Raw genomic sequence first — 7,334 nt, 5'->3', positions numbered from 1 at the left:
CAAACGGAAAACCAATGCACTTCATTGTATTTTTTGATGCTCTAATTGAGTGCATTGATTTTAACGTAATTTTCAATCAAAGTTTTGATTCAATCTTTATATGTTTACATTCGTATTGATTTACATGTCGTTTAAATTTCATTATTTTTTTGCGCGATTTTTACTTTCCTGGTCAGCCGAAGAGTTATGACCCCATCGTATACCCGTTCCAAAGAGTTGGACCAAGAATGGAGCCTTGAGGAACGTACGCTGTGAATGACATTGACTTCTGCCCTTCGCTCGTCTCGCACAGCAGCACTCTGCTCTATAAGTAGCTCTTCAGGATCTAGCATAGATAGTTGGGAACCCTCATTCTGTGCAGCGCTGCAGCAATGGCTGTCCAGTTGGCGCTGTTAAATGCATTCTTAACATCTATCATGATCACAGCCCAGTATCGATATCCTCTTCACTTCTGCTTAGATGCCTTTTCAGCACTCTTAAACATTGTCAGAATTGCATTCACGCTTCTTGCGCAATCCGAGCTGTCTCTTAGTTAGTCCGCGCGGCTTCGACTGCAGTACTAGCTTCTTTACCTTCCAAATTACGGGGAACCTTTATTTATACACATCTGCAGCACCATCCTGAACACGTCCGGATATGCCAGGATCGCAGCTTTCAGCGCCACGTTTGGTGTTCTATCTGGACCGGGGGATTTCTTTGATTTCAGACGCTTCGATGCTTTGTCGAGCTCATCATTACTTACCAATCGTCCGTGTGTGCTCCTTCTTCTTCGCCGTACGGTGTTGGTGGCCAGATAGTTGGATCGTGCTTCGGGTAAAAGACCCTCGATAATTAAATTTAGCTTACTCGGGCATATTTTGGCTGGCGTCGTCGAACCCTTCATTTTCGCCATCACGACTAGGTACGCGTCGTCCCAGGGATAAGCGTCTACTTCTCGTCACAACTCTTTGGGGCAATCTGATTTTTTAAGTCTCTCAGATTACTCTCCAAACCCCAGGCGTTGAAGTAACCACCAATGACTACCGGCTTCCGACCGATCAACTACTCGGTTAACTGCTCCAGCATTAGGCTGAATTGCTTTACTGTCCACCTTGGAGGAGCGTAATAGCTACACACGAAGACGCCATTGATTTTGGCGATCACGAAGCCCTCATATGAGCGTTCTACCACTTCTTGAATGGGGAATCTGCCCATAAATTTTATCACAGCCGTTCAATCGATATGATAGTTACCAAAATCGATTTTCTAGCGCGAGAACGCCCTCCAGCACTACGAGACTCCTCGTATTGGTCGAGTGCATGCAACCCAAGGCAATGCGCAAGCAACGATACTGGATTATCTCCAGTTCGATGGAGTGTATGTTCGAGGGTACTTTTTAAGGTTTTAGACCACCCCCCCGCCTAAAAGGACGACCGATTGCCTTGCGATGGCTTCAGTCTTATTGGATATAAAGGGGGCTTTTGATTCTGTTTCTTTGTGAGAAGCTGCACCAGAATGGTCTTTCACCGATTTTAAATAACTTTTTGCTAAACCTGTTGTCTGAAAAGCACATGCATGTCTATGTTCCCTGTTCTACAATTTTTACGTAAATGACATTGACGATTGTCAATTCATGCACGCTACACTGATAATATAACTTCGTACATATAATGAAATCGATCATGCAATTCACGAATTCATTCGTTGTTTTCTGCAACGAAGTACCTTCGTGCATTGTAACTAGCAGGTTTTGTTCATTTCATGAAAAAGAATAGCCGCTTGGTGAACGAAGGCTTTCGTAAACTTTACACGTTTAATGTACTGCCCATATCAGCATAAGAGTTCCATATGGATATTTGTCGAAAATGAGATATTTGTTGGATTGTATTCTGTATCACCACTGAATCATAATGCACAAATAAGATTAACAGGTTTGTTCAGAAAATATCGAAAAAATACCACAACATGGTTGTCCCATGCATAAGGCTCAATGAAAAATGAAAATCTTGAACAGCATTTTTCTCGGCTTGCTGTTTTTCAATATTGGGCTCTTATGCATATATGGGCAGTGTACATTGCACGAATGTAATCGTTGATAACGACACAATTTTTCGTGAATGAAACGATATGTTTCGTTTATTTTAATAAACGTTTGTGCGTAATACGAATGATTTCATTACTCACACGAATTTATTTCGATCATCTTAGGAAAGTTTTCGAAATTCATTATTTTTGCATTCGATATTTTAGGATCGATGTTTGACGACAACGATTTTTTAACTAACTAAAAGAATCGATCTGGCAAAATCGATTTTATTTCAACCTGCTTACCTGTATTGAGCACTAGAAAGATTGTGGTGTTAACAGCATGGCTGTTAAAGCAATCACCGATGAAGCTCATTTCCAAACCGAACTAGCCGTAGCAGGAGGAAAATTGGTCGTTGTGGATTTTACCGCAGCTTGGTGTGGACCGTGCCGAAACATATCGCATTTGTTCGATCAGCTTCCGGCGAAATATCCAAAGGCTGTGTTTATCAAGGTGGACGTCGACAGATGTACCGAAACGGCACCGTCCCAGGGCATGTCGACCATGCCAATGTTTATTTTCTACCGAGCCAGAACAAAGATTGACAGGATGCAGGGTGCAGACATTAATGGACTTGAAGCCAAAATACAGAAACATTACGTCGCCAGCTTGTATGAATCTGGAGAAGATTACGGTCATGGAATGTTGGACTTGAATACCTTCATCCAGAAGAACCAGTGCGAATGTTTGAACGAATCGAACGACCACCCGATGGTGAATGCGCTCAGTTCCAGCGGTGGTCATCTGGTGTCCGATTGAGACGAACAGTTGATCATTTCGATTACCTTCAATCAGCTGGTTAAAATCAGTGCCATCAAGTTCAAAGCACCGCCCTCTCACGGACCGAAAAAAGGTGAGAATCTTTATCAATCAACTAAGCACCATCGATTTCGATATGGCCGAATCACAAGTTTCGGTGCAGGATCTGGTACTGGGGCAGAAGGATCTTGTGTCGGGAACGCCGATTCCGTTGCAACTTCGTTAAATTTCTGAACGTGCAGAATATGCAGCTGTTCGTGAAGGATAACCATTCTGGTGACGAGACGACCATTATCGATCATTTGGCTTTCATCGGGTCACCGATTGCAACGACTAAGATGGATGACTTCCAGCGAGTGGCTGGGAAGAAGGGTGAAAGCCACTAGATTGTTTGAGCCGCCGGGAGAAGGATGGTTAGAAGGCGGTGGATAGGTGCGGTGACGAATATGTTTGATCGTATATTCAAAGGGTTAAAGATAGTTATGCGCGTTAACTTGTTCTTTTTATAAATTGTTCAATAAAATAATGAGCACGAAAAAATGGCATATTATTTTGATATTGCTGCGGCAGAGAAAAACTCAATCTTATTCATACAAAACCAACGAGCAGTTCGCGATGGCTTAGCTGAATCCGTACAGCTCCGGATTCTGGATCAACTGGAAACGAAAGAGGTTCAGGAAATCTTCCCGAAACCGGCGGGCACGGATACGGCTACTAAATAGTCAGACTGAGACCGTCGTGATGAATTGTTGACGTATTCTACCTCTATTGAAGCTTTTTCGACGTTGACGGTTTGACGAATAGTACTCGTAAATATTACAAAGATTTTCGTATATAGCAGCGACAATTCGTTTGCCGAATGAAGCTATTTCGTAATAAGCCAACGAAAGTCGTTTCGTGGTATTCACGAAAAATTCGTAACAATAAATAAAAATGTTTCAATAGAACTACGAATGATTCATCATATGTACGAAAAAATTCGTATATTCTATGAAAATTGTCTCTACGAAACAAATTCCTGGCGCTTTACGAATATATTCTATCAGTGTAGGGCAACTTGCAGACGACGCGCAGTGTCGCCTAGCCGGACAAAACCTCTAAATTTTATTTTGGATTTTTCATGATTTAACATTTTCTTTATTTGTAAAGAGGTTTAATGGAGTTTTCTCAAAATATTAGGTCTTGAAGACGAAAGATAGATTTTTGCAGAACTTCAAAGGTGAAATAGATGATCAATTCTGTAAAAAAAAATGTATTCAAACCTACGTTATTCAAATGACTATATATTTTTAGTTAAGATTCCGATTTGGGTCGAACTGGTTTCATTTGAAAGGTTATTCGCTGGACTTATAACTTTCCATTTAGTCGATACAAGCTTTTTTTCTCACACAGACATGAAGCACAAATAATAAATCGTGCATTAAATTAAAATTATAATGTTCAAAGTGGCTGTACTTTATTTTGAAACAGTTCGGGAAGATCTCTTGTAGTTAATGATACTTGAAAATTGGTGTACGTTCCAAAAATGAATGTGCTGTTTTGCCCCTTTTTGCCCCGAGGTATGAAAAAATGTGATTTTTCATTATATGTCTGAAGGAGACGCATGATTGTGTTTGATTCCCCACGGTACGAAATATAATTTATGAATGTCTACCAGCATTATCAACAATTGAAAAAATGTGTATTCTGCTAAAAATTCGCTACACCAATTTTTTTGAAAATGAATTTTCATATATTGTGCACCTCAATATTCGTTAATGTTCGAATCACACTAAGTACCAAAATTTTGAGTTAGAAATAAAAATAAAAAAAATATCATCAAATATGAATTCAGTGCGACAAAATTACCCCAATGTGAAGTTTTCATCAAATTCGGGCCACTTTTGAGGTTTTGTCCGGCTTTTGTATGGAAGATTACAGCGCCCAAGGCATTTGGGGGTGTTTCTGTTTCCGCTCTGCCTCGAACATACACTTCATCAAACTGGAGAGAATCCAGTATCATTGCTTGCACAATGCCGGCGTAGCCAGAAATTTGGTTTGGAGGGGGTTTTGACGAAAATCTTAGATTTTCAAAAATGTTGGCGGGTCTATTGATGACATTTAATCTGTAGGCCGCGATCGACTGGGTACTACCGTGTTCTGCAGTAATAGCGAAATGGGATGGTGTGAGCGGGCATGGGTGCTATAACCCTACTGTAGGTAGAATCAAATACCTGTCGCATGTGTCAGTTATGTTGGATGGCGGACTACTAGACAAGTTAGGTCAAGTTCAACGAGTGGCGCAAAACACCACTTTACTAACAATCAAGCAGAAAAGGATGAGCTGAAAATTCACAACTTCGAAACCGTAGCATTGGAAGAGCTTTGACGGTTATCCGGTTATCGCACAGGATAGTCTGTAAACCTTATAAACAATGTGCAGAAATTCTCATGATTGATAAATATAATATGACGAACACCTAAATAGCGAAGCAGTAGACGACAAGAGTATTGCAAGAATCAGCTTGGAGACGCGCGCAGTCGACGACAGATTCCGGATCTACCTAAGATTATGAAAAAATGGCAATGATCAACTGTCATATAAGCAACCCAAACACAGAGTAGAGGAATTGGCTACAGCACTCCACTGGGTGCTTTTGAAGATCTGGAAGAAGGAGATTTTACTGAAGTATAGGATGTAGAAAGTAGTATGTCCCATCTATAAAAATGGTGTTAGGTGGGATTTTTGCAACTAATTACCGATTAATCGCATTACTGAACTGCCCTTGTATGCAAAGGTGACGTAAATGCCATCGAGTATATTTATCAGGAAATCAATTTTCAAATCTTGCATGGTGCGGGTAAAAGCTTGCTTTCGCCACTTTGCTTTTCGTATTTCAACAAGTTATTTTTTTTTTAAATCGTTTGCACTGAAAGATGCACCTTTGCATACTAGAATAGTAAACGTCATCTACAAGGTGTTCTCCCAAATTCTTTGTTGCCGCCTATCTTCAACTAAGCTATTTGCAATAACACTCTTGAAAACTTTGCTGAAGACACTAAGTCTCGAACTAAATTTGATTGGAATTAGTAATGCATCCAACTGGAAAAATTAATCAACAACATTATGCTCCTAAATACTAAACCTCTAAAGGCTGATGGTTTCCAAATTATGGAATCTTGGCGCCATTCAATTCGATACCGTATTGTACACCATAAATAGCGAAAAACGTGAAAATTTTAATTTTTTTATTACCAATCTTAGCTAGTGGCACTTTATATAAGTGATAACCCAAAAAAAATCAAATGCGCATAAAAACCGATTCTCACCTATTAGAGACAAGCGTAAAACGCCATTTTTCATCAGTTTCTATGTAGGCGTTTTCATTGAGCTGTTTTGCTTGATATTTACATGATTTATCAACTATAGGTTCCTCACTAAAATATTAGTTACAAGATCCCATTCTCACAACTTACGAAAAGTCCCCATAACGTTTAAAACATTAGGTTCTCAACGTAATGAACAGATAATAAACTTCCAAAATTATTATTTGAATATTTAATAAACTAGTCAGCATCAAACTTTTTTTTCTTCAATTCAAATATTTTGGTTTGGAGGGGGTTTTAAACCCCCCCTTGGCTACGCCACTGTTTGGGTTGCATGCACTCGACCAATACGATGAGTCTCGTAGTGCTGGAGGGCGTTCTCCTGCTGGAAAATCGATTTTGGGAACTCTCATATCGATTGCTCATCCGATGCGACATTCTGAACTCGTTGGTGATTGGAAACTTCAAGAGGCTCGTTGAGCTTAATTCTCAAACCCGATTTATGTCCTTGTACTTCGACTACATGGAACAGCGCATCAATCCTTCTTCGTATAATCCCAACCGCGTCCGTCTCCCTAATATTTCTGATTCTACTGTATTCTTCGACACATCCACGAAGGATTGTGGAATCCCGGACCATATACGCCCGTAAGTGATTCCCAATATATTTTATAATAAATTCCGATAAGTCGACTGTTACAAAACGTTGTACACTGACGGATCAAATATCGATGGGTCCACTGGCTTCGGTATCTTCAATAATACTTTTTTTTATTTTCAATTTGTTTATTTGATAAAGCACGTATGCGTTAGCTTAAAGGTGCCATTTTTTCATTGTTTTACATTTTGCATTTCTTAAAACTAGGGGGTTACACATTTCAATATTATTTTGTTTCATATAATGAAACTAAAAAAAAAAACTTTACAGCTAACTTATACATATAAAAGAGGGTATAATTATAATATTCGTAAGATTTGGGGGACGGGTCATTTTGTGTGTTCTTTGTATAGTAATTCACTTTATGATTTTTAGAAGGGAGATTGTAGGAGAAATTAATTATTAACTAAGCGGAACATTTTACAAGCTTATTAACTAGAAATAACTAGAAAGAGTGGTTCAAGATTAAGGGGAATTAATTAGGGCTATTTTAAAGTAGTGGTACTATTGGGCATTTCTTAACGAGATTAAATATTGATCAACTAA

At 39.3% G+C, this 7,334-nt stretch overlaps 1 pseudogene; it reads left to right on the top strand.

The window, feature by feature from the left end:
* Positions 1-2,347: 2,347 nt before the first annotated feature.
* LOC131678313 (thioredoxin-like protein 1) lies at positions 2,348-3,257 on the top strand (annotated as a pseudogene).
* The last annotated feature ends 4,077 nt before the right edge of the window (positions 3,258-7,334 follow it).

Source organism: Topomyia yanbarensis, chromosome 2, assembly GCF_030247195.1.
Source record: "Topomyia yanbarensis strain Yona2022 chromosome 2, ASM3024719v1, whole genome shotgun sequence".
Taxonomy (NCBI): domain Eukaryota; kingdom Metazoa; phylum Arthropoda; class Insecta; order Diptera; family Culicidae; genus Topomyia; species Topomyia yanbarensis.
Note: the sequence above shows the minus strand (reverse complement) of the source record. Positions and strands in the feature narration are given on the sequence as shown.